Below are 22,920 nucleotides of genomic sequence, written 5' to 3' on the forward strand. Positions count from 1 at the left end.
TGAACTCGAGGCTGTAAAGTGCCTAATCGAAAGATGAGGTGCTGTTCCTCGAGCTTACGTTGAGTTCATTGGAACAGTGTAAGAGGCCGAGCACAGAGAGATCAGAGTGGGAGTGGAGTGGCGAATTGAAGTGACAGGCGACTGGAAGCTCGGGGTCATGCTTGCAGACTGAGCAGGCAAGAGCAGGCTGAAACGATGTTTGTGGATCTTGGGAAGGAGGTAGAAGTGGGCTGTGCGGGGTTGGGGGACTATGGGGCTGGCGGCCATGGAGGGAAGATCTCCAGAGGTGATGAGATCAGTGACAGTCTTGGAAACAATGGCTTGATGTTCGGTAGTGGGGTTATGGTCCAGGGGGAGGTAGGAGTATGTGTAAGAGATTTGGCGTTTAGCCTCCGCAAGGTAGAGGACAGTTCGCCAAACAGCAACAGCACCACCCTTGTCAGCAGGTTTAATGACAATGTTAAGGTTGGATCTCAGAGAATGGAGTGCTGCAAGTTCAGAGGGAGGTATGTTGGAGTGAGTGAGGGGAGCAGAGAAATTGAGACGGTCGATGTCATGCCAGCAGTTCGCAATGAAAAGATCTAGAGAGGGTAAGAGGCCAGAAGGAGGGATCCAGGTAGAATGAGAATTCTGAAAACAGGAAAAAAATGGCAGCCGCTGCACTTCTGCCCACTGCTGGCGGGTCCCTTGGTGGCCGCCATTTTCGGCTGGGCGGCAGTGTTGTTGAAGTCCACGCTCGCGAAAATTGTGGAGATTATAGAAATTGTGACATCAGTGAGTGTGCAATGCTCACTTGATGCCTGATCTGCCATTTTCAACTTCGCCACTCCACTTACCGGCTTGTCTTAACTGCATCCAGCTGAGCAAGCATTGACAAGCAGGAAATAGGACCCAGCAGCAATATTTAAAGGGATCATCAGCAACTACGTTGCACCTGACATGTTTCTTCAGTTTGAATGGTTTTGTGGAACTTCCTGCAACTCCAGCAGATTTCTAAACTTCTTTCAAGGTCCTAAAGTAACAGGGAGTGTTGGGACAAGTGGAGAACAACTTCATTCTTGTTTAAAGGCTTCTGCTCACAACACTTGCTCAGTCACGGGGGCTCTACTAGCAGTCCACCTCATGCTCGATTATGTTAGATCCGTGTATCTTGATGTTGTGTCCTTCAATAATTAGATAAGAGACTGCAGGGAACAATCAACAGGTGTTTACTGGATGAGGGTTACTCTAAAACTAACTGTACAGATCCCTACTCAGGGTTTATATACAGGTGTGGTCACTGCCGGTACTACAGTATACAGGAGCTGTAAAAAGTAGTTCTCCCCTTAAAGGTACATACATTACAATTCCTCCCCTTTTAGATTAACAGTACCATAACATTCATTTCACAATTAAATATCAACTAATTACAATTAACACTTTTAACATGCAACATTAACTGAAAATAGTCTATTTATAAATTCAGTCTTTGGGGAGGCTTCCTGATCCTTTCTGGATAGCGCCTTTCCTGAGTGTCTTGCTCTTGGTGCGGAGGCGATTCTGGCCCCCTGTCGTCGGTTGGTTCATCAGCTTCCGATGCTACTGTTTCTGGGGTAGATGCTACCTGTATGTCGGGTTCATCACCAGGTACGTATGGGCGAGACATGGGGTTGACTCGTTCCTGTGACTCTAGGATCTGGTCAACATGGCGTCTCACAATGTTCTCCCCAACATCCACTGTGTACATTAGTGGCCCCTGCCATGTGCATATCGTTCCTGGTTGCCATTTCTCTGTTCGGTAGTCGCGGGCCAACACTGGTTGCCCTACATTGAAGCTCCTTGTCGGCTTCTCATTGATGTGCTGGAATTGCATATTCTCAACATCTCTTCGTACATTTGGTCTGAGCAAATCCAGACGAGATCTCAACCTTCGGTTAAAGAACATCATGGCCGGGGTCTGGTTGGTGACTGCATGTGTCGCATTTCTGTAGGCTAACAGGAAATTGTCCACCTTATGCTGCAGTGGAATGTCGTCATCGCACATGGCCCTTACTGCTTTTTTAAAGGTTTGTACGAAGCTCTCAGCCAATCCATTTGTGGCTGGATGATACGGGGCGGATGTGTAATGCCTTACCCCATTCCTTTTCATAAATCTTCGAAACTCTTCGGACACAAACTGTGATCCATTATCAGAGCAAATCTACTCTGGCAAGCCGTTCCTGGCAAATATGGTCCGTAGGACTGCAATAGTTTTCTCCGTGGTGGTGGAGGACATTTTGATCACCTCAGGCCATTTTGAGTGCGCATCCACGGCTATTAAAAACATTGAGTCCATGAATGGACCAGCAAAATCAATATGCACCCATTGCCATGGAGATGAGGGCCACTCCCATGGGTGTAGAGGGGCATGTGGTGGTACATTTTGGACCTTCTGGCATCCTGAGCAGCTCTTTGTCAGGTCCTCGATTTGCTGATCGATCCCCGGCCACCACACATAAGCCCTAGCAAGGCTTTTCATTTTCACCCCTCCCAATGGCCTTCGTGAAGCTCATTGAGCACTCTCTCCCTTAACTTGGGTGGAATTACCACTCGGGATCCACACATCAAGGTCCCCTGGCATACTGACAGCTGTTCTCTTCTGGATGAGAATGCTGGCAACAGTGAGTCGCCATGTGTTGGCCATCCCTTCACCGTCAAGTCATATACCCGAGACAGTGTCGGGTCATTTCGGGTCTCCTCTATATCAGCGTTAGTTACTGGCAAGCGTTCAATTATAGTCGAATGAAATATTTCGACAGGGTCCACTGCTGGTGCTTCCTCCGCAGTAGGCACTGGCAGGCGTGATAGCCCATCAGCGTTTCCATGTTGTTTCGTGCCCTTGTACTCGATTTCATATTGGTTCGCCCCTAGAAAAATGGACCATCTTTGTAGCCGTTGCACAGTCATCACCGGAACGCCCTTCTTTGGATTAAAGATGGAGACAAGTGGTTGGTGGTCAGTCAGCAAGGTGAACTTCTGCCCGTGCAGATAGTGATTGAACTTTTTCACTCCCCACACTAGGCTGAGGGCCTCCCTGTCAATCTGGGCATAGTTACGCTCGGCTGAGGTTAGTGACTGAGACACACAGGCTACTGGCCTCTCCGAGCCATCCGGGAATTTGTGTGACAGCACCGCTCCAATGCCATAGGGTGATGCATCACACGCCAACCGAATTGGTAGAGCTGGGTTGAAATGAGCCAACACCTCTTTTGATGTGATCAATGCTTTGCTCTTCTGGAAAGCTCGTTTACATTCGTCACTCCACTTCCATGGTACCCCCGTTTGCAGTAGGGTGTTCAGTGGGTGTAGAACTGTAGACAAATTCGGCAAAAACTTATGGTAGTAGTTCACCAGCCCGAGGAACGACCTCTGTTGTGACACAGTTTCCGGTGCTGGAGCCTTGACTACTGCCTCAATCTTTTCAGGGGACTTATGTAACCCCTCTTCATCAATAACGTGGCCACAATACGAGATCTGCTTCTGGAAAAACTCGCATTTGTGGCGATTAGCTCGGAGCCCATATTCCTTCAATCTAGTGAGCACCTGCTCCAGGTTGGCGAGGTGATCACTGTCATTTTCGCCCATGACCAGAATGTCGTCCAAATAACACTGGGTCCCTGGAATCCCTTGCAGGACTTGATCCATTGCCCTTTGCCAACTAGCCGGAGCTGATGCTACCCCGAACACTAGCCGGTTGTATTGGTAGAGACCTTTATGAGTGTTGATCGTGAGGTACTGTTTCGAGGCTTCTTTTACCTCCATTTGCAGGTACGCCTGTGCCAGATCAATCTTAGTGAAGCGTTTCCCTCCAGATAGCGAGGCGAAAATATCTTCAATCAGCGGAAGCGGATATTGCACTGTGTGAAGGACTAGGTTCACTGTCACCTTGAAGTACCCACAGATGCGAACCTTCTTTGGTTCCCCAGGTGTATTACTCAACGACCTCTTCATTACAGGAATGATGGGTGTAGCCCACTCGCTCCAGTCCACTTTGGACAGTACTCCTGAACGTTCCAAACCTTCCAGCTCTGCTTCGACGGCTGGGCGAATCGCATAAGGCACCGGTCTGGCCTTAAAAACTTTAGGCTTGCATTTTCCTCTATTTTGATCGTCGCTGTTATGCCTTTTAGTGTTCCGAGTCCCTCCTGGAACACTTCTTGTGCGTCAGTTAGCATTTTTGACAGTCGTCCAGGTGTGACGACGTCATCCTTTTTGGCATCTACAGTCAGTGCTTCTATGGAATGCCAATCTAACTGTATCTTCTGGATCCATTCACGTCCTAGCAGTGGTGGTCCTCCATCTGGCAATACATATAGGTCCAGTTTTGGTGTTTCCTTGCCGTTATATATAACGTTCACCCTTATTTTTCCTTTGGGGTAGACTTTTTGCCCCGTGTACGTCTTCAAGACAATCTCTGTATCTCTCAAGGGTATATATGAGAATAGCCGCTTGTAGTCCCTTCGGTTTATGACTGTTAGGGCTGATCCTGTGTCCAATTCCATTTTCACTTGGACTCCGGCTATCTTGAGCGTGACCCAGATAGTTTTGATCACATTATATATTTTCAGACAACCCAGCTCCTTGCTTCCGGAGTCTGTATCACTTTTCTGTTTGTCTGAACTACTCTCCGTCACCTTATGTACCTTCTTGTACTTCTCCTGTGGCGATTTCTTGCTACTGGTTTTCTTTCCCGACCTGCAGACTCTTGCTATGTGTCCTACTTTCCCACACTGTGCACACTTTGTCCTTGAACCAGCAATCCTTATGGTCGTGTGTTGTTCTGCCGCAGTGAAAGCACTTCATTTGTGCCATATTCTTGTGGTCTCCGTTGTATCTCTGCCGCGCCCCGTGCTGCTGCTTCGTGTGATACTGCAATCCTTTTCTGATAGAAGCCGTTTCTAGGTTCCTTCACTATGAAGCCCACACACAAACTTGTCCCTTAAAGCATCTGCTAGTCCCGTTCCAAACTGGCAGTGTTTCGATAGCTTGCGCAGTTCCGTTAAATACTCAGCATTACTTTCATCTTTATGCTGGTTCCTTTTGTGAAACTTAAATCTTTCTGCTATCAGCAGCGGTGTGGGGTTTAAGTGGTCCTGTAGGATTGACACTATGTTTTCAAAATCCTTTTCCACTGGCTTCTCTGGGGTTACTAGGTTTCGCAGTAAGCCATACGTTTTTGCACCCATTGAATTCAACAATACCAGCGCTTTCCTGTCATCTGGCACTTCATTCGCCTTGCAGTACACTTCTATGCGTTCGACATATGTCGTCCAATCTTCGACTTCATTGTCGAATGCTGTGACACTGCCACTCTTCGGCATCCCTGGGTGTGATTAGACTGGCTCAAAATGGCGTCTCCCACGCTCTCCCTTCTCCGCTGCGGCTCAAAATGGCGTCTCCCGCGCTTTCCTTTCTTCCCCGCTGAAGCTGCTCGGCCCTTGAACACCGGCTGCGCTCTGCGCGTTTTCCTGCGCGCCTCTCTCTCTCGTTGACGCTGCTCGACCCTTGAACACCGGCTGCGCTCTGCTCTCTCTCGTTGATGCCGCTCGGTCCTGAACACCGGCTGCGCCCTGTGCGCTCTACCCTCTCTCTTCTCCCGTCGACGCCGCTCGGTCCTGAACACCGGCTGTGCCCTGTGCGCTCTACCCTCTCTCTTCTCCTGTTGACGCTGCTCGGCCTTTTTCTGTGCCATCGGTCGGCTCTAGCCGCCGCTGTCCAGGAAGGGTCTGTGCCATACCTGTTGCCAGCCCGTTTCGCTGGACCACCGTGACTGGAGAACCAAGCCCGACTCTCGACAGCCTCCCCTGCGATGCTCAAATCTCCGCTGGATGACTGGGGGGGTTTCCCGTGGTCGACGCCCGTGCTTCTGGACTCGGCCTTCTTCTTTCACTGTTCTCCAGGAGCGATTCCCTGGGAGGTGATGCAGAGTTGCAGGTAGGTTTGAATCTTCTCGTCGCCAATGTTAGATCTGTGTATCTTGATGTTGTGTCCTTCAATAATTAGATAAGAGACTGCAGGGAACAATCAACAGGTGTTTACTGGATGAGGGTTACTCTAAAACTAATTGTACAGATCCCTATTCAGGGTTTATATACAGGTGTGGTCACTGCCAGTACTGCAGTATACAGGAGCTGTAAAAAGTAGTTCTCCCCTTAAAGGTACATACATTACAGATTATTTTCAGGAGAGGGAGCGGAAGCAGCGAAGAAGAGGAGAAGATGCGCGCAGAGGGAGGAGGAGAAGGGCCAGGAGGACTCTCAACAGGAGGCCTTACCCACCTGGGGTCTTCCGAGAGCACGTTTCTTATATCCACTTAAGCGAGGAGCAGTGTATTAGGAGGCTCCACTTCCGCAAGGAGGTGGTCACAGAACTCTGACACCTCCTGAAACCAGACCTGCAGCCTGAGAGCAGGGTGAACATGGCTCTCCCAATGGCAGTCAAGGTTGCCGTGGCCCTCAATTTCTTCACCAGCGGATCCTTCCAGTCTGCAGCAGGAGACATGGCTAACATCTCACTGTTTGCTATCCATCGCTACATCCCTGAGGCTCTGTACTCCAGGAGAAGGGACTTTGTTTTCTTCTCTCTGAGCAGAGTGAAGCAGGACGAACGTGCACGTGGCTTTGCCAAGATATCGGGTGTCCCCATGGTGCAGATCGCCAGCGACTGGTTTTGTGGGCACCACATAACAATCCTGAGGTCTTCCGTAATCACCAAGGCTATCACTCACTTAACATGCAGTTGTTGTGCGACCACGCCCAGCGCTTCCTGATGGTCAATACATGTTATCCTGGCAGCAGTAATGATGCAGTCCTGTGCCAGTCCAGTGTGCCAGCAATCTTTCAGTCACCACATCAAACACGAGGGTGGCTGCTCGGAGACAAGGGCTATCTGCTCTGCATCTGGCTGCTGACTCCCCTCCGCAACCTCACCACTTGTGCCCAGCACTCATATAATGAGAGCCATGCTGCCACCAGGAACGTCATCGAGCAGACCATCGGGGTGCTGAAGCAACGGTTCTGCTCAGTACTTGGCAGAGCGGGTGTCCCATTTCGTGGTGATCTGCTGCATGCTTCACAACTTGGCCATTATGAGGGCACAGCCCTTGCCAGCAGGGATTGCGGGACCACCTCAGGAAGAGGACAAGGGGGAGGAGGAGCAGGATAAGGAAGAGGAAGAGGAGGAGGACGAGAAGGAAGAGGAGAGGATGAGGAGAACGATTAGGAAGGGAGGAGGCAGGCAGCATATCCCCCTTCGGCACAGGCTGTCCGTGAAACCTCATCAGACTCTGATTCCAGTGAATGAAACCTCAGATCCCTATTGCTCACCACATCCCCATCATACCATCCTTCTGTCACGGAATATCGCAGTGTCTTCCTGGGCAGAAAGCTGAAATGAGAGACACCACAAAACAAAGATTCCAAACAAAATGATTACACTTATCAAGAATCAATGAACGCATATTATATCAACTAATCACCCTTTTGCAATCCCTTAGTGCCTTTCGTTCAAGTGCCCTTTCCTGCTCTCATGCTCCTACGAAGTGCTCCCCCACTAGTGGCTGCAGCAGGGCTGGTGGAAGGCTGCTGAGTTTCCATGGGGGAGACTTCAGATGGCCTTGCAGGACGACCTCGAGCAGCTCTGGACCTAGAAGACCCAGCTGTAGACTGCACCACCTCAGCATTGGTGACAGCAGTCTGGGCTGGCTGGCTGGCTGACAGGCAGTGGCAAGGACAATGGCGGAGTGGCAGTGGTTTGAGTAGGAATGCTGTCATCCTGAGAGAGTCCTGCTTCACTGATCAACTTCCACCCGCCTGGGGCGGTGCCTCAGCATTCCTAGCCATCTGTTGGAGGACAGATTGCTGGCCTGCTCTGACACCCTGCAAGCCCCGTTCAACAGTGGTAAACCCAGTCACGATGGCAGCAGTCTGAGCTTGGGTGGCAGCAAGCTGAGACTGTACGAGAGTGGTCTGCGCTTCCACTGCAGCACTAAGACGTTGGGTCACTGCCGCCTGTGCTGCAATGGCAGCCGCGACATCGCCCATCACATGCAGCATTATGGCTGGGTGCACAAGGTCTCTCCAGGAGTTTTCCATAATTTCCAGCCTGGAAATCCTGGGCTCCAAGCTCTGCGCAAAGCCCCGTCGAATGTTGGAGGTCGATTCCTCCATGCTCCTTGACAATGCCAAGAGGCTCTCTGGCAGGCTTGCCATTGCACCTAGCATTTCCATCTGCATGCCCCTCACCCTTCTTCTGAAGGCCGCTCCATCAAGGTCTTACTCTGAGTCATGTGCAGGAGAACTCGTGCGCGAACTCGCCCTCCGGGGAGCTGGCCCCGAGCTACCCTGTCCCTCTGGCCTTGTCCAGCCCACTCTTGCCCGGTGCCTCATCCTGTGCAGATCCCACATCTACACTACCCTCTAAATTACGTGTAGTGCCAGTTTCTGAGCTGGTGTGTACGAGTGACAGATGCAGTGACGTGGTGTCTTCTTCTTCTCCCCCTTCGCTTTCTTCCATCGCCTCGGGGACAGGCTGGGCTGCTGCTTGTTCTTGGTTACTTGAAAGCAGAAAGGCACAAGAGTTCGTGGTGGTGAGGGGTTTGGGGGGAAAGCAAGATATCCATGCATACAGCATCAGGAGCTTGTAAGTGAGAAGAGATTGTGGGATGAGGGGAAAGTGGGATGTGAGAAGAAGGATTAGGAATTGTTGTCCCCAAGGGCTTCAACTTCACCCATTGCCATGGCCTCCGTGACCACCCGTCCAATGATGTCCAGCACTCACCCCTCCAATTGGCTCAGGGCCTGTATGGCAGCTTTTTAAAAAATTCATTGATGGGATGTGGGCGTCGCTGGCTAGGCCTACATTTAGTGCCCATCCCTAATTGCCCTTGAGAAGATGGTGGTGAGCCGCCGCCTTGAACCGCTGCAGTCCATATGGTGTAGGTGCACCCACAATGCTGTTAGGAAGGGAGTTCCAGGATTTTGGCCCAGCGACAGTGAAGGAACGGCGATACAGGTCCAAGTCAGGATGGTGTGTGGCTTGGAGGGGAACTTGTAGGTGGTGATGTTCCCATGCGTCTGTTGCCCTTGTCCTTCTAAGTGGTAGAGGTCGCGGGTTTGGAAGGTGCTGTTGAAGGAGCTTTGGTGAGTTGCTGCAGTGCATCTTGTAGATGGTACACACTGCAGCCACAGTGCGCCAGTGGTGGAGGGAGTGAATGTTGAAGGTGGTGTATGTGCCTTTAAGAGCAATTATGGTGTATGTGCCTTTAAGAGCCCCAGGTGTGCGTAATGCCGGTAATTGCCACTTGGCTATATAAGCCTGTGTATTGTGTATATCCTTTAGAAACCCCCCCCCCCCCCCCCCAGACTTGCTTAGTAAATACCTATGAACCAACTCCTGTCTTCAGTGTCTATCTACACACGGACACTACAGTGGCAACGAAGTGGAAACGGACTTACCTGCAATTCGGCAGCACCTCAAGGACATCGATTCCTCCAGCGTCCAGAAGACTCAAGGAAGTAAGAGAAACTGTGGTTTCACCAGCTGGCCAAGCTGGTGACAGGTACTGCGCTAATCCTTCCTGGGCGTCAGGCTGGAGCTCCAGCGGCGGGCTCTACAGCTGAGACAGGCAGCGAAATCGGAGGCAAGCAATAACGGACTGGGAGGGTGCACTCGAGAGACGGCCGCCGCGGCAAGCAGGTCAGCGTTTAGACCTCCGTTGGGAACGAGTCTCCAACAGTGAATAAACGGAAACCACAGTAAAACAGCGTTGTTATCGGTAGCAGCGGCGGGAAAGCGCGGGAAGCGCCATATCGTTGCTACAGAGAGAAAAAAAAAGCGCGGGAAGCGCCATATCTTTTCTGAAATGCCTAAATCTGGTAATATTGAGGCTTTTGATGGCGAAATAGAAGATTGGACCACATACGTGGAAAGAGTAGAGGTTTATTGCACTGCAAATGGAATAACAGATGAAAAAAAAGCTTCAGTACTTCTGAACTTAATGGGCGCGAAGACATACGGGCTGTTACGAAATTTAATCACTCTAGCCAAACCAAAGGACAAGACTTTTAAAGAAATTGTTGATACCCTGCAGGAGCATTTAAACCCAACACCGCTGCTGATAGCGGAACGATTCAAGTTCTTCAAGAGAAATCAACACAAGAATGAAAGTAACGCTGATTACCGAACCGAATTAAGAAAGCTATCAAAGTACTGCCAATTCGGAGCAGGACTATCGGATTATCTTCGAGACAAATTTGTTTGCGGTCTCTTAAGTGAAGGAACACAAAAAAGACTGCTTTCTGAAAAAGATTTAACATTGGACAAAGCTTTCAGTATGGCTGTATCATACGAAGCAGCAGCAAAAGGAGCTGCAGAGATACAACAAGAGACACAGGACTTCGGCACCCATAAAATGACACAGGAGTTCGGAAGATGTTATCGCTGCGGCAGATCCACCCATAACCAGAGGGACTGCTGGTTCAAGGGCAAAGCATGCAGGCAATGTGGTAAGATTGGACACATTGCACGGGTATGCCAATCTGGACAAAATAAATCCACTGACAGAAAACAAAAAATCAATAAAGAAAAGTACAGGAAGGTACAAATGATGACGGACAATAGCTCCGAAGACCAGAATAGCGATAGCGACTCCGGAAACAAGAGACTAAGCTGTCTCAAATTACATAATGTACTTGCCAAAGAGGATTACCAAACCATTTGGGTTACCCTCACAATAGCAGGGTCCCCAGTTAAAATGGAGCTAGATACAGGATCAGCTCTAACCGTAATAAATCGACGAGATTACGAGAGGCTATTTTCACATATACCTCTAAAAGACACATCCATTATCTTAAAAACATATACGGGGCAGAAAGTCTACCCCAAAGGAAAAATAAGGGTGCCTGTGGTATACAACGGCAAAGAAATACAAAAGTTGTATTTATACATTCTACAAGATGGTGGTCCACCGTTGTTGGGACGTGAATGGATAAGGAAGATACGTTTAGACTGGCACTCCATTCAGGCACTGACGGTGACCAGTAAGGAAAAAAACAATGATGGCATCATACCTGAACGATTAAAAGACATCTTGGCCAACGCCAAAGAAGTGTTTCAAGAGAAACTAGGAACCTTGAAAGGCATCACCGCCTCAATAAAAGTGGAAGATACAGCAATTCCAAAAATTTTTAAGGCAAGACCGGTGCCATACGCAATACGTCCGGCAGTCGAGGCAGAGCTGAAGAATTTGGAAAAGGCAGGCGTATTATCCAAAATAGATTGGAGCGAATGGGCAACACCCATCGTTCCAGTCATGAAAAAAACATTGAAAAATAACTCTGAGGAACAGAAAAAAATTTGCATCTGTGGGGACTTTAAGGTGACTGTAAACCCGGTCCTTCACACGGTACAGTATCCTCTTCCGAGGATGGAAGATATTTTCGCCTCACTATCCGGAGGGAAACGTTTCACAAAAATTGACTTGGCACAGGCATATCTACAGATGGAGGTTGAGGAGACCTCTAAAAAGTATCTCACAATAAACACACACAAAGGCCTGTACCAGTACAATCGACTGGTTTTTGGAATAGCATCAGCTCCAGCTATCTGGCAAAGAGCTATGGAGCAAGTCCTGCAAGGGATTCCGGGGACTCAATGCTACCTAGACGACATCCTTATAACAGGAGAAAATGACAACGAGCACCATGCCAATTTGGAGCAGGTGCTCACTAGGCTGAAAGAACGGGGCCTACGAGCAAATCGCCCCAAGTGCGAATTTTTCCAAAATCAGATATCATATTGTGGCCACATAATTAATAAGGAAGGGTTGCATAAGTCACCTGAAAAAATTGAAGCAGTTATAAAAGCCCCAGCACCTGAAAATGTTTCACAATTAAGGTCATTCCTGGGATTAATAAATTACTATCATAAATTTTTACCGAACTTATCAACTATTCTACACCCTCTTAATGATCTTCTACAGACAGGAGTGATTTGGAAATGGAACGAAGACTGTAAACGTGCCTTACATAAATGTAAAGACTTAATCACATCCGAGAAAATTTTGGCTCATTACAACCCATCACTACCAATCAGACTGGCATGCGATGCATCCCCTTACGGCATAGGAGCGGTATTGTCCCATAGATTCCCTGATGGCTCGGAACGGCCGATAGCTCTTGCGTCACGCTCATTGAACTCAGCTGAGCGTAACTATGCCCAGATAGACAGGGAAGCACTCAGCCTGGTATGGGGAGTGAAGAAATTCAACCATTACCTACACGGACAAAAATTTACCTTGCTGACTGACCATCAACCCCTCATCTCCATATTCAACCCTAAAAAAGGTGTCCCCATTATGACGGCACAAAGACTACAGAGGTGGTCCCTTTTTCTAGGGGCACACCAATACAACATTGAATACAAAGGGTCAAGACAGCATGGGAATGCTGACGGTTTATCACGCCTACCGTTGCCAACGATAGAAGAGGCACCTACAGTAGACCCAGTAGAGATATTCCACTCTACCATAGTGGAATGTCTACCGGTGACAAATTCTGCCATTGAAAGGGAGACAAGAGATGACCCTACTCTCTCACGGGTCTACGATTTAACAGTGAAGGGATGGCCAGCACATGGCGAACCACTGTTGCCAGCATTCTCGCAAAGAAGGGAACAGCTGTCAGTGTGCCGAGGAACCTTGATGTGTGGATCCAGAGTGGTGATTCCACCCAAACTCCAGGATAAAGTGCTAAAGGAGCTTCACGAGGGGCATCTGGGTGGAGTGAAAATGAAGAACCTAGCTAGGGCGTTTGTATGGTGGCCAGGTATCGATGAAGACATCGAAGACATGACCAAGAGCTGCCTAGGATGCCAGAAGGTCCAAAATGCTCCACCACAGGCCCCTCTACATCCATGGGAGTGGCCCTCATCTCCCTGGCAAAGGGTGCACATCGACTTTGCTGGTCCATTTATGGACTCAATGTTCTTAATCGCAGTTGATGCACACTCCAAGTGGCCGGAGGTAATAAAGATGTCCTCCACCACCACGGAAAAAACCATCACAGTATTAAGGACCATATTTGCCAGGAATGGGCTGCCGGAGCAGATATGTTCTGATAATGGACCGCAATTTGTGTCCGAAGAATTCAGAAAGTTCTTAAAGAACAATGGGGTAAAGCACTACACGTCCGCCCCATACCATCCCGCCACCAATGGATTGGCTGAAAGGTTTGTCCAGACCTTCAAGAAGGCCATCAAGGCCATGGGTAATGAAGACATAAAACTTCAGCACAAGGTGGATAACTTCTTATTTGCATATAGGAATGCAACGCATATGGTTACTAACCAAACTCCCGCGATGATGTTCTACAATAGAAACCTAAGATGCCGGCTGGATTTGGTCAAGCCCAACATCCGAAGGGACGTGGAGAACCGGCAGTTTCAGGGCATGAATGAAAGGCCAACTAGGGCCTTCCAGATAGGCCAACCGGTTTTGGCCCGGGACTACCGTACCGAGAAATGGCAGCCTGGAACTATCTGCACACGATTAGGACCACTGATGTATACCGTGGACATCGGAGACAGCACAATAAGGCACCATGCTGACCAAATCATCAAGTCATCCGAAAAGGGACAACCTACACCACCACTCTATACATCTAACGATGAAGTAGAGATACCCATATCTACCTCCGATCCGGTGATACTGGAGCCCGATGAGCCCGACACTGGCCTTCAAGCCGAATCAGCCTTGCCAGAAGAACCTACTACACCACCAGAAACTACTACATCCCCGAGGCGTTATCTGGACCGAGTCAGGAAGCCTCCTGAGAGACTAACTTATAATTAATTAATACAGCAATGTATATTATTTTGCATATAACATGTAATTAATAATTATTTAAAATATGATGTACTAGTTAGCTAGAAGGGGAGGAATTGTGGTGTATGTGCCTTTTAAGAGCAATTATGGTGTATGTGCCTTTAAGAGCCCCAGGTGTGCGTAATGCCGGTAATTGCCACTTGGCTATATAAGCCTGTGTATTGTGTATATCCTTTAGAAACCCCCCCCCCCAGACTTGCTTAGTAAATACCTATGAACCAACTCCTGTCTTCAGTGTCTTTATCTACACACGGACACTACAGTGGATGGAGTGCCAATCAAGCGGGCTGCTTTATCCTGAATGGTGTCGAGCTTCTTGAGTGTTGTTGGAGCTGCACTCATCCAGGTAAGTGGAGAGTATTCCATCACACTCCTGACTTGTGCCTTGTAGATGGTGGAAAAGCTTTGGGGAGTCAGGAGGTGAGACACTCGCCGCAGAATTCCCAGCCTCTGGCCTGCTCTTGTAGCCACAGTATTTATATGGCTGGTCCAGTTCAGTTTCTGATCAATGCTTGCCCCCCATCTGTCTGCCGTTGCTCCCGGCAATTAAGTGTGACCTTGGCCTACAAGAGAAAGGGAAGTGTGTGAGTGAGTGTTGTGCAATGTGTTTGGGTGATGTGCCTGCCATAGTTGAATAGCTGTCAGTTTGTGCAAGGTGTGAGTGTGGCAGCAGTGGCAAGGTTGTGAGAGTGAAATGAAGCTATGATTGTGAGGTCTGAGTGGTGAAAGGTAGAGATTGTTGGTAGGTGAGTGCTGGGGGTGTGGTGCATTGAGAAGTTTGTGAGGCTTGTGGTGCAGATGATGGGATATGACATTTGCTGAAACCTTCACTCACCTTGACCTGCCATGTGAGGTCATTAAACTTCTTGCAGCATTGGGTGGATGACCTCAGGACCGCACTGGTAGCCGTCACATAATCTGATATCTCCCACCACAGCTTTCAGGACATATGGGCCGATGGCTTCCTGCCGGCTTGTGGGAAGAGGACAGCCCACCTCCTCTCCATGGCCACCATCAGTGCCATGTCTGAGAAGCGCCTTGCTCTCTCCCTGTGCTGAGGCTCAGCTATCACTTTGTAGTTAGTTGTACTTTCAAGTGGACTTCCAAGTGGAATGACAATGAGGTGCTGTTGCATCAATGCACCTCCCCTTTAAGTACTGCATAAAGCCTAGGCCAAACATGACTGGGAATTAGACTGCACCCAATATTGACCCACCTGTTGAATGGTAAGCCAATGAGCAGCGGTTTTAGCGCTGAGATCAGCACTATAATCATGTTAATGAGAACTGAGCACAATTTTTGCCTGCTACCTGGACCAGTTTGACACAGCACAGCTTAATAAGCGCTGGGCCATGACACCGCCCGTTTTCAGGCCGTATCCAATTTCTAGGCCATTGAACCTCAGTTACTCAGATACGCTCAAGGATCTTGGTCTATTTAGTTTAGAGCAGCGTAGACTTAGACTGGAGAAGCTAGGGTTGTTCTCCTGAGAGCAGAGACACTTGAGAAGAGATTTGATAGAGGTATAGACCTGATAGAGGTTTATAAAATAATGAAAGGGCTGGATTATGTGCCTATTGATTGGTTGTTTCAGTTTGACAGACTGGGAAGGACCAGAATTTAAACTATGGAAAAGTAGGAATAGGCTAGATGATAGGCAGTTCTTCTTTTCCCAGCGAGTAGAGAGCCTCTGGAATGTGTTGCCAGCTGGTGTGGCAGGTGTGGAATCTCTGCTTGTCTTTAGGAGGGAGTTGGACCGGTTCTTGGCTGGGACAGGAATTGCATCATATAGAATCATAGAATGGTTACAGCACAGAAGTTGGCCATTCGGCCTGTCGAGCCCGTGCCGGCTCTCTGCAAGAGCACTCCAGCTAGTCCCACTCCCCTGCCCTTTCCCCGTAGCCCTGTAAATTTATTTCCTCCAGGTGATTAACCAATTCCCTTTTGAAAGCCACGATTGACTCTGCCTCCACCACCCTTTCAGGCTGTGAATTCCAGATCATAACCATTCGCTGCGTAAAAAAGTGTTTCCTCATGTCGCCTTTGGTTCTTCTGCCAATCACCTTAAATCTGTGTCCTCTGGTTCTCGACCCTTCCACCAATGGGAACAGTTTCTCTCTATCTACTCTGTCTAGACCCATCATGATTTTAAACACCTCTATCAAATCTCTTTTCAACCTTCTCTGCTCTCAGGAGAACAACCCCAGCTTCTCCAGTCTATCCATGTAACTGAAGTCCCTCATCCCTGGAACCATTCTTGTAAATCTTTCCTGCACCCTCTCTAAAGCCTTCGCACCCTCTCTAAAGCCTTCACACCCTTCCTAAAGTGCGGTGCCCAGAATTGGACACAATACTCCAATTGTGGCTGAACCAGTGTTTATGAAGGCTCATCATAACTTCCTTGCTTTTGTACTCTCTGCCTCTATTTATGAAGCCCAGGATTCCGTATGCTTTTTTAACTGTTTTCTCAACCTGCCCTGCCACCTTCAATGATTTGTTCACATATACCCCCAGGTCTCTCTGTTCCTGCACCCCCCTTTAGACTTATACTCTTTAGTTTATATTGCCTCTCCTCATTCTTCTTACCAAAATGTATCACTTTGCACTTTTCTGCGTTAAATTTCATCTGCCACGTGTCTGCCCAACCCACCAGCCTGTCTATGCCCTCTTGAAGTCTACCACTATCCTCCTCACTGTTCACTTTACTTCCAAGTTTTGTGTCATCTGCAAATTTTGAAATTATGCCCTGTACACCCAAGTCCAAGTCATTAATATATATGAAGAAAAGCAGCTCACCACTACTCTCTGTTTCCTGTCACTTAGCCAATTCCGTATCCTGCTGCCACTGTCCCTTTTATTCCATGAGCTTCAACTTTGTTGGCAAGCGTATTGTGTGGCACTTTATCAAACGCCTTTTGGAAGTCCATGTACACCACATGAACTGCACTGTCCTCATCAACCCTCTCTGTAACCTTATCAAAAAACACAATTGGCCTTTAACAAATCCATGCTGGCTTTCCTTAATTAAGCCACACTTGTCCAAGTGACTGTTAATTTTGTCCTGGATTATCGTTTCTAAAAGCTTCCCTACTACCGAGGTTAAACTGACTGGCCTGTAGTTGCTGGGTTTATCCTTACACCCATTTTTGAACAAATAAAAAGGTAAGTGGATTGAAAGCTACTTTACACATGATCAATGTGATCTCCTGGACTGGCTTTGATCATCTGAGGGGGCTTGTGGAGGAATTTTCCAGATTTTTTCCCCCCTTATTGGCCCTGGGTTTTTTCTGGGTTTTGTTGGGGGGCTATGAAATATCTAGTCATGATGATCCCACCATCATCAGTGTGAGGCAGGCTTGATGGACCAGCTGGCCTTTTCCTGCCCGTCATTTTTGTATGTTTGTATGTTAGCCTCAAATTTAATGCCTGATGAAGAGCAAGAGGTCAGTCTGGATATCAGGGAGACAGGTGAACAATCAATAATCTGAAACTACAACCTATAGTCTTGCAGCCTTTGCTGGTAATCTCACTTTAATTCACTTCAGTTCCATATCTGGCAAACATCCACAACCTTAAATACACAAACGATGTCAAGGATAGCTCTAAAAGATTTATACTTTCTCTCTTCCAAAGTCATTTATTTCGAGCCCAGAAAATGTTTGTTTATTGAATTCAATCACAAAGTGGTTTAACCATCTCTGGGTATGGGCAAATCTGCTCTCATGGCTTTTTTAAAAAACATTTTTATAACCGTTTGTTTTACATAGGCATTGAGAGAATATTTTGAGCAATAAGTACTTCCCCTTTAAGTGGCTCAGAGGTGAGAATGCTACCATCTAAGCCACGCTGAGGCTATAGGGTAGATTTTACAAGTTAAACTTAACAAACAGAAAACTCTGCACTGACCTCCATGCATTAATTTTCCATTTACTTCACGCTGGGAGTGCAAATATGTAAAATATACCATAACATGATTAGGCAGAGTCAACACAGTTTTATGAAAGGGAAATCGTGTTTGACAAATTTATTGGAGTTTTTTGAGGATGTAACTAGCAGGGTAGATAAAGGGGAACCAGTGGATGCAGTATATTCGGATTTCCAAAAGGCATTCGATAAGGTACCACATAAAAGGTTGTTATGCAAGATAAGGGGTAGGGGGTATCGTATAAGCATGGATAATGGATTGGCTAACGGGCAGAAAACAGAGAGTAGGGATAAACAGGTCATTTTCAGGTTGGCAGGCTATAACTAGTGTGGAGCTGCAAGGATCACTGCTTGGGTCTCAGCTATTTACAATCTATATTAATGACTTAGATGAAGGGACCGAGTGTAATGTATCCAAGTTTGCTAGGTGGGAAAGTAAGCGGTGAGGAGGATGCAAAGGGATATAGACAGGCTAAGTGAGTGGACAAAAAGGTGTCAGATGGAGTATAATGTGGGGAAATGTGAGGTTATTCACTTTGGTAGGAAGAATAGAAAAACAGAATATTTTTTAAATGATGAGGAACTATTAAATATTGGTGTTCAGAGAGATTTAGGTGTCCTCATACAAGAAACACAGCATACAGGTACAGCAAGCAATTAGGAAGGCAAATGGCATATTGGCCTTTATTGCAAGGGGGTAAGGAAGTCTTGCTACAATTGTACAGGGCTTTGGTGAGACCACACCTGGAGTACTGTGTACAATTTTGGTCTCCTTATCTAAGGAATACTTGCCTTAGAGGAGGTGCAACGAAGGTTCACTGGAGTGATTTCTGGGATGAGAGGGTTGTTCTATGAGGAGAGATCGAGTAGATTGGGCCTAGACTCTCTGGTGTTTAGAAGAATGAAAGGTGATCTCATTGAAACATATGAGATTCTGAGGGGGATTGCTAGGATAGTTGCTGAGAGATTGTTTCCCCTAGCTGGAGAGTCTAGAACTAGGAGGCATAGTCTCAGGATAAGAGGCCGGCCTTTTAAGACTGAGATGAGGAGGAATTTCTTACTCAGAGGGTTGTGAATCTTTGGAATTCTCTTGCCCAAAGGGCTGTGGATGCTGAGTCGTTGAGTATATTCAAGGCTGAGAGAAATAGATTTTTGGACTCTAGGGGAATCAAGGGATATGGAGATCGGGCGGGAAAGTGGAGTTGAGGTCAAAGATCAGCCATAATCTTATTGAATGGCGGAGCAGGCTTGAGGGGCTGTATGGCCAACTCCTGCTCCTATTTCTTATGTTCTTATTATAGACATATATCTATCGCCATGTGTTTATTCGCTGTGCTGATTTTATGACATATGTTAAAAGTATAGTGGATTTATGACCAGGAACTAATAAAGATATTACATAACATGACTGATGCGCCATCAATTACTCAAAAGACTGAGGTTAAGCGAGTAACAACCAGGCTTTTATTAACTAAAGAATGAAGGTCTAGTCTCGAGTGGTCGACCCGTCCAGAATACTAAGGGACTGGGAGGTAGTCACTTATATACCTGGAATAGTGGGAGGAGTCAGCCGAGGCATGTCCAGACCTGTACCTAGTGGAATACACATACACATACAGACAGGTATAACAGTGGTTTACCACATTCACCCCTTGTTTAAAAATGAGTCCGGCGAGGTGAAGTGTATTTAAAAGTTCGTGTATTGGAGTCTCTCCGGAGGTCTTGTCTGCCGCTGTGATTGACGTGGCGACGGCAGGGGTGGTGGAGCTTCCGGCGTCGCGTCCCGTGTAGGCTGGGGCACTGGAGTGTAGTCCTCGTGGGTGACGGTCCAAGGCGAGCCGGCTGCTGGGGTTGGATATCGGGTCGTGGGGGGGGGGTGGTAATGGGTAGTGGGTTACAGCGGTCCCCGAGGGTGTCGTGGGGGGGGGTGGTAATGCGTAGTGGGTTACAGCGGTCCCCGAGGGTGCGAGGTCTCGTATGGAGACTGTGTCCTCCCGCCCGTCCGGGTACGCAATGTAAGCGTACTGGGGGTTGGCGTGGAGGAGGTCGACCCTCTCGACCAGGGGGTCCATTTTATTGGTCCTCACGTGTCTTCTCAGTAGTACCGGCCCTGGGGACGTCAGCCATGGCGGTAACGCTGTCCCCGATGTGGACTTCCTTGGGAAGACAAACATTTTCTCGTGAGGGGTGGCATTGGTGGCAGTGCAGAGCAGTGACCGAATAGAGTGGAGCGCATTGGGGAGCACCTCCTGCCAGCGGGAGGTCGGAAGGCCCCTAGACTTTAAGGCTAGTAGGGCGGCCTTCCAAACTGTTGCATTCTCTCTTTCCACCTGTCCGTTCCCCTGGGGGTTGTAACTGGTGGTCCTGCTTGTGGCTATACCCCTAGCGAGCAGGTACTGGCGGAGTTCGTCGCTCATAAACGATGAGCCCCGGTCGCTATGGATATAGCTGGGGAAACCGAACAGGGTGAAGAGGCTGTTCAGACATTTAATGACCGTGGCACTGGTCATGTCCGGGCAGGGGCTAGCGAACGGGAAACGGGAGTACTCGTCAATGATGTTGAGGAAGTACACATTGCAGTCAGAGGAGGGGGGGGCCCTTTAAAATCGACGCTCAGGCGTTCGAAAGGGCGAGTGGCTTTTATCAGGTGGGCTCTGTCTGGTCTATAAAAGTGCGGTTTGCACTCAGCGCAGACTTGGCAGTTCTTGGTCATGGTCCTGACCTCCTCAATGGAGTAAGGCAGGTTGCGGGCCTTGATGAAGTGGAAGAACCTGGTGACCCCCGGGTGGCAGAGGTCATTGTGGAGGGCCCTCAGCCTATCAATCTGCGCGCTGGTGCAGGTGCCACGTGATAGGGCATCTGGGGGTTCATTGAGCTTCCCAGGCCGGTACAAGATCTCGTAATTGTAGGTGGAAAGTTCGATTCTCCACCTCAAGATCTTGTCATTTTTGATTTTGCCCCTCTGCTTGTTGTTGAACATAAAAGCAACTGAACGCTGGTCAGTGAGCAGGGTAAATCGTTTTCCGGCCAGGTAGTGCCTCCAATGACGCACAGCCTCCACAATAGCCTGGGCCTCCTTCTCGACCGCGGAGTGTCTGGTCTCCGGGCCCTGGAGGGTTCGTGAGAAGAATGCCACAGGTCTCCCCGCCTGATTAAGGGTGGCGGCCAGAGCGAAGTCGGACGCATCGCTTTCCACCTGGAAGGGGATGGATTCGTCCACTGCGTGCATGGTGGCTTTGGCAATGTCCTCCTTGATACGGTGGAAGGCCGAGCGGGCCTCTGCCATCAGGGGAAAAGAGGTGGATTTGATCAGCGGACGGGCTTTGTCTGCATAGTAGGGGACCCACTGGGCGTAGTAGGAAAAAAACCCTAGGCACCTCTTCAGAGCTTTTAGGCAGTGGGGCAGTGGGAGTTCCATAAGGGGACGCATCCGGTCCGGGTCGGGACCGATGACCCCGTGTTCCACAACACAGCCAAGGATGGCGAGGCGGTCTGTGCGGAATATGCACTTCTCCTTGTTATATGTCAGGTTCAGGAGTTGGGCGGTGCGGAGGAATTTCTCGAGGTTTGCGTCATGGTCCTGCAAGTCATGGCCGCAGATGGTCATATTGTCTAGGTAAGGGAAAGTGGCCTGCAGCGCGTTTTGATCGACCATCCGGTCCATCTCCCTTTGGAAGACGGAGACCCCGTTGGTAACGCCAAAGGGAACCCTAAGGAAGTGATAGAGGCGGCCGTTTGCCTCAAAAGCAGTATTCTGGCGGTCTTCGGGGCCGATGGGGAGCTGGTGGTACGCTGATTTCAGGTCAATGGTCGAAAAGACGCGGTACTGCGCGATCTGGTTGACCATGTCAGCTATGCGGGGGAGTGGGTAGGCGTCCAGCAGGGTGTAGCGGTTTATTGTTTGGCTGTAGTCGATGACCAGGCATTGTTTCTCGCCGGTCTTAACGACCACAACCTGGGCTCGCCAGGGGCTGGAGCTGCCCTCAATAATCCCCTCCTTCAGGAGCCGCTCCACTTCGGTTTTGATGAAAACCCTGTCCCCGGCACTGTATCGCCTGCTCTTTGTGGCGATGGGCTTACAGTCTGGGGTGAGGTTAGCAAACAGTGGGGGGGGTGGGACTCTGAGTGTGGAGAGGTTGCATCTGGTGCGCGGCGGGCAATTTGGAGGCTGCTGGCTGCGGACTGTGAGTGGGGGGAGGGGGCCACCGTACGCCATCGTAACGCTTTTGAGGTGGCACTGGAAATCCAACCCCAGTAGAACGGCAGCGCAAAGTTGGGGCAGGACCAGGAGTTTAAAATTATTGAACACAGTCCCGTCTACTACTAGTGTCACCACGCAGTAGCCGCCAATGTCCGCTGACTGGGACTTGGCGGCCATAGAAATCCGCTGGTGCGCAGGCAGGACTGGGAGAGAGCAACGCCGCACCGTGTCGGGGTGGATGAAGCTCTCTGTGCTCCCGGAGTCAAAAAGGCAGTTTATTGCATGGCCGTTTACCTTAACGTCCATTTTGGACCGAGCTAGTTGGTGCGGTCTCGTTTGGTCCAGCGTAACAGAGGCCAGCGTAGGGGTCGGTGTGTCGCTGCAGGTATCAGATGGGGGGGGGGTTGGCGGCCTGCTGCGTCCCGGCTGGTGTCCAAGATGGCGGCGTCCATGATTCCCATGTGGCTGGAGTCGTCCAAGATGGCTGCTGCTGCGGGTGGTTCGCACATGGCTGGGGAGGCCCAAGATGGCGGCCCGCACGGCCCACACGCGGCGCTGTTGGGGGCCCAAGATGGCGGCTCGCACGGCCCACACGCGGCGCTGCTGGCATTCGGGGTGGCTTTGGCCTTGCAGACGCTAGCATAGTGTCCCTTTTTCCCGCAGCCCGAGCAGGTCGCATTCTTTGCCGGGCAGCGCGCTCTGGGGTGTTTGGCCTGGCCACAGAAGTAGCATTTCTGGCCTTGGGATACTGCTGTCTGGCTTTGGGACACTGCTGCGGTGGTTGGGCCGTTGTTGGGCTGTGGCTGGGGTGGCACGGTGCTATGGGGCTGTCCTACCGTGTCCCAGGTTGTCGTTCCCCGCGGCGTCCACGGTGCAGAGGAGTAGGCATCCATGC

This window comes from Somniosus microcephalus, chromosome 2, assembly GCF_052327205.1.
Source record: "Somniosus microcephalus isolate GS21.2 chromosome 2, FLI_Smic_1.0, whole genome shotgun sequence".
NCBI lineage: Eukaryota > Metazoa > Chordata > Chondrichthyes > Squaliformes > Somniosidae > Somniosus > Somniosus microcephalus.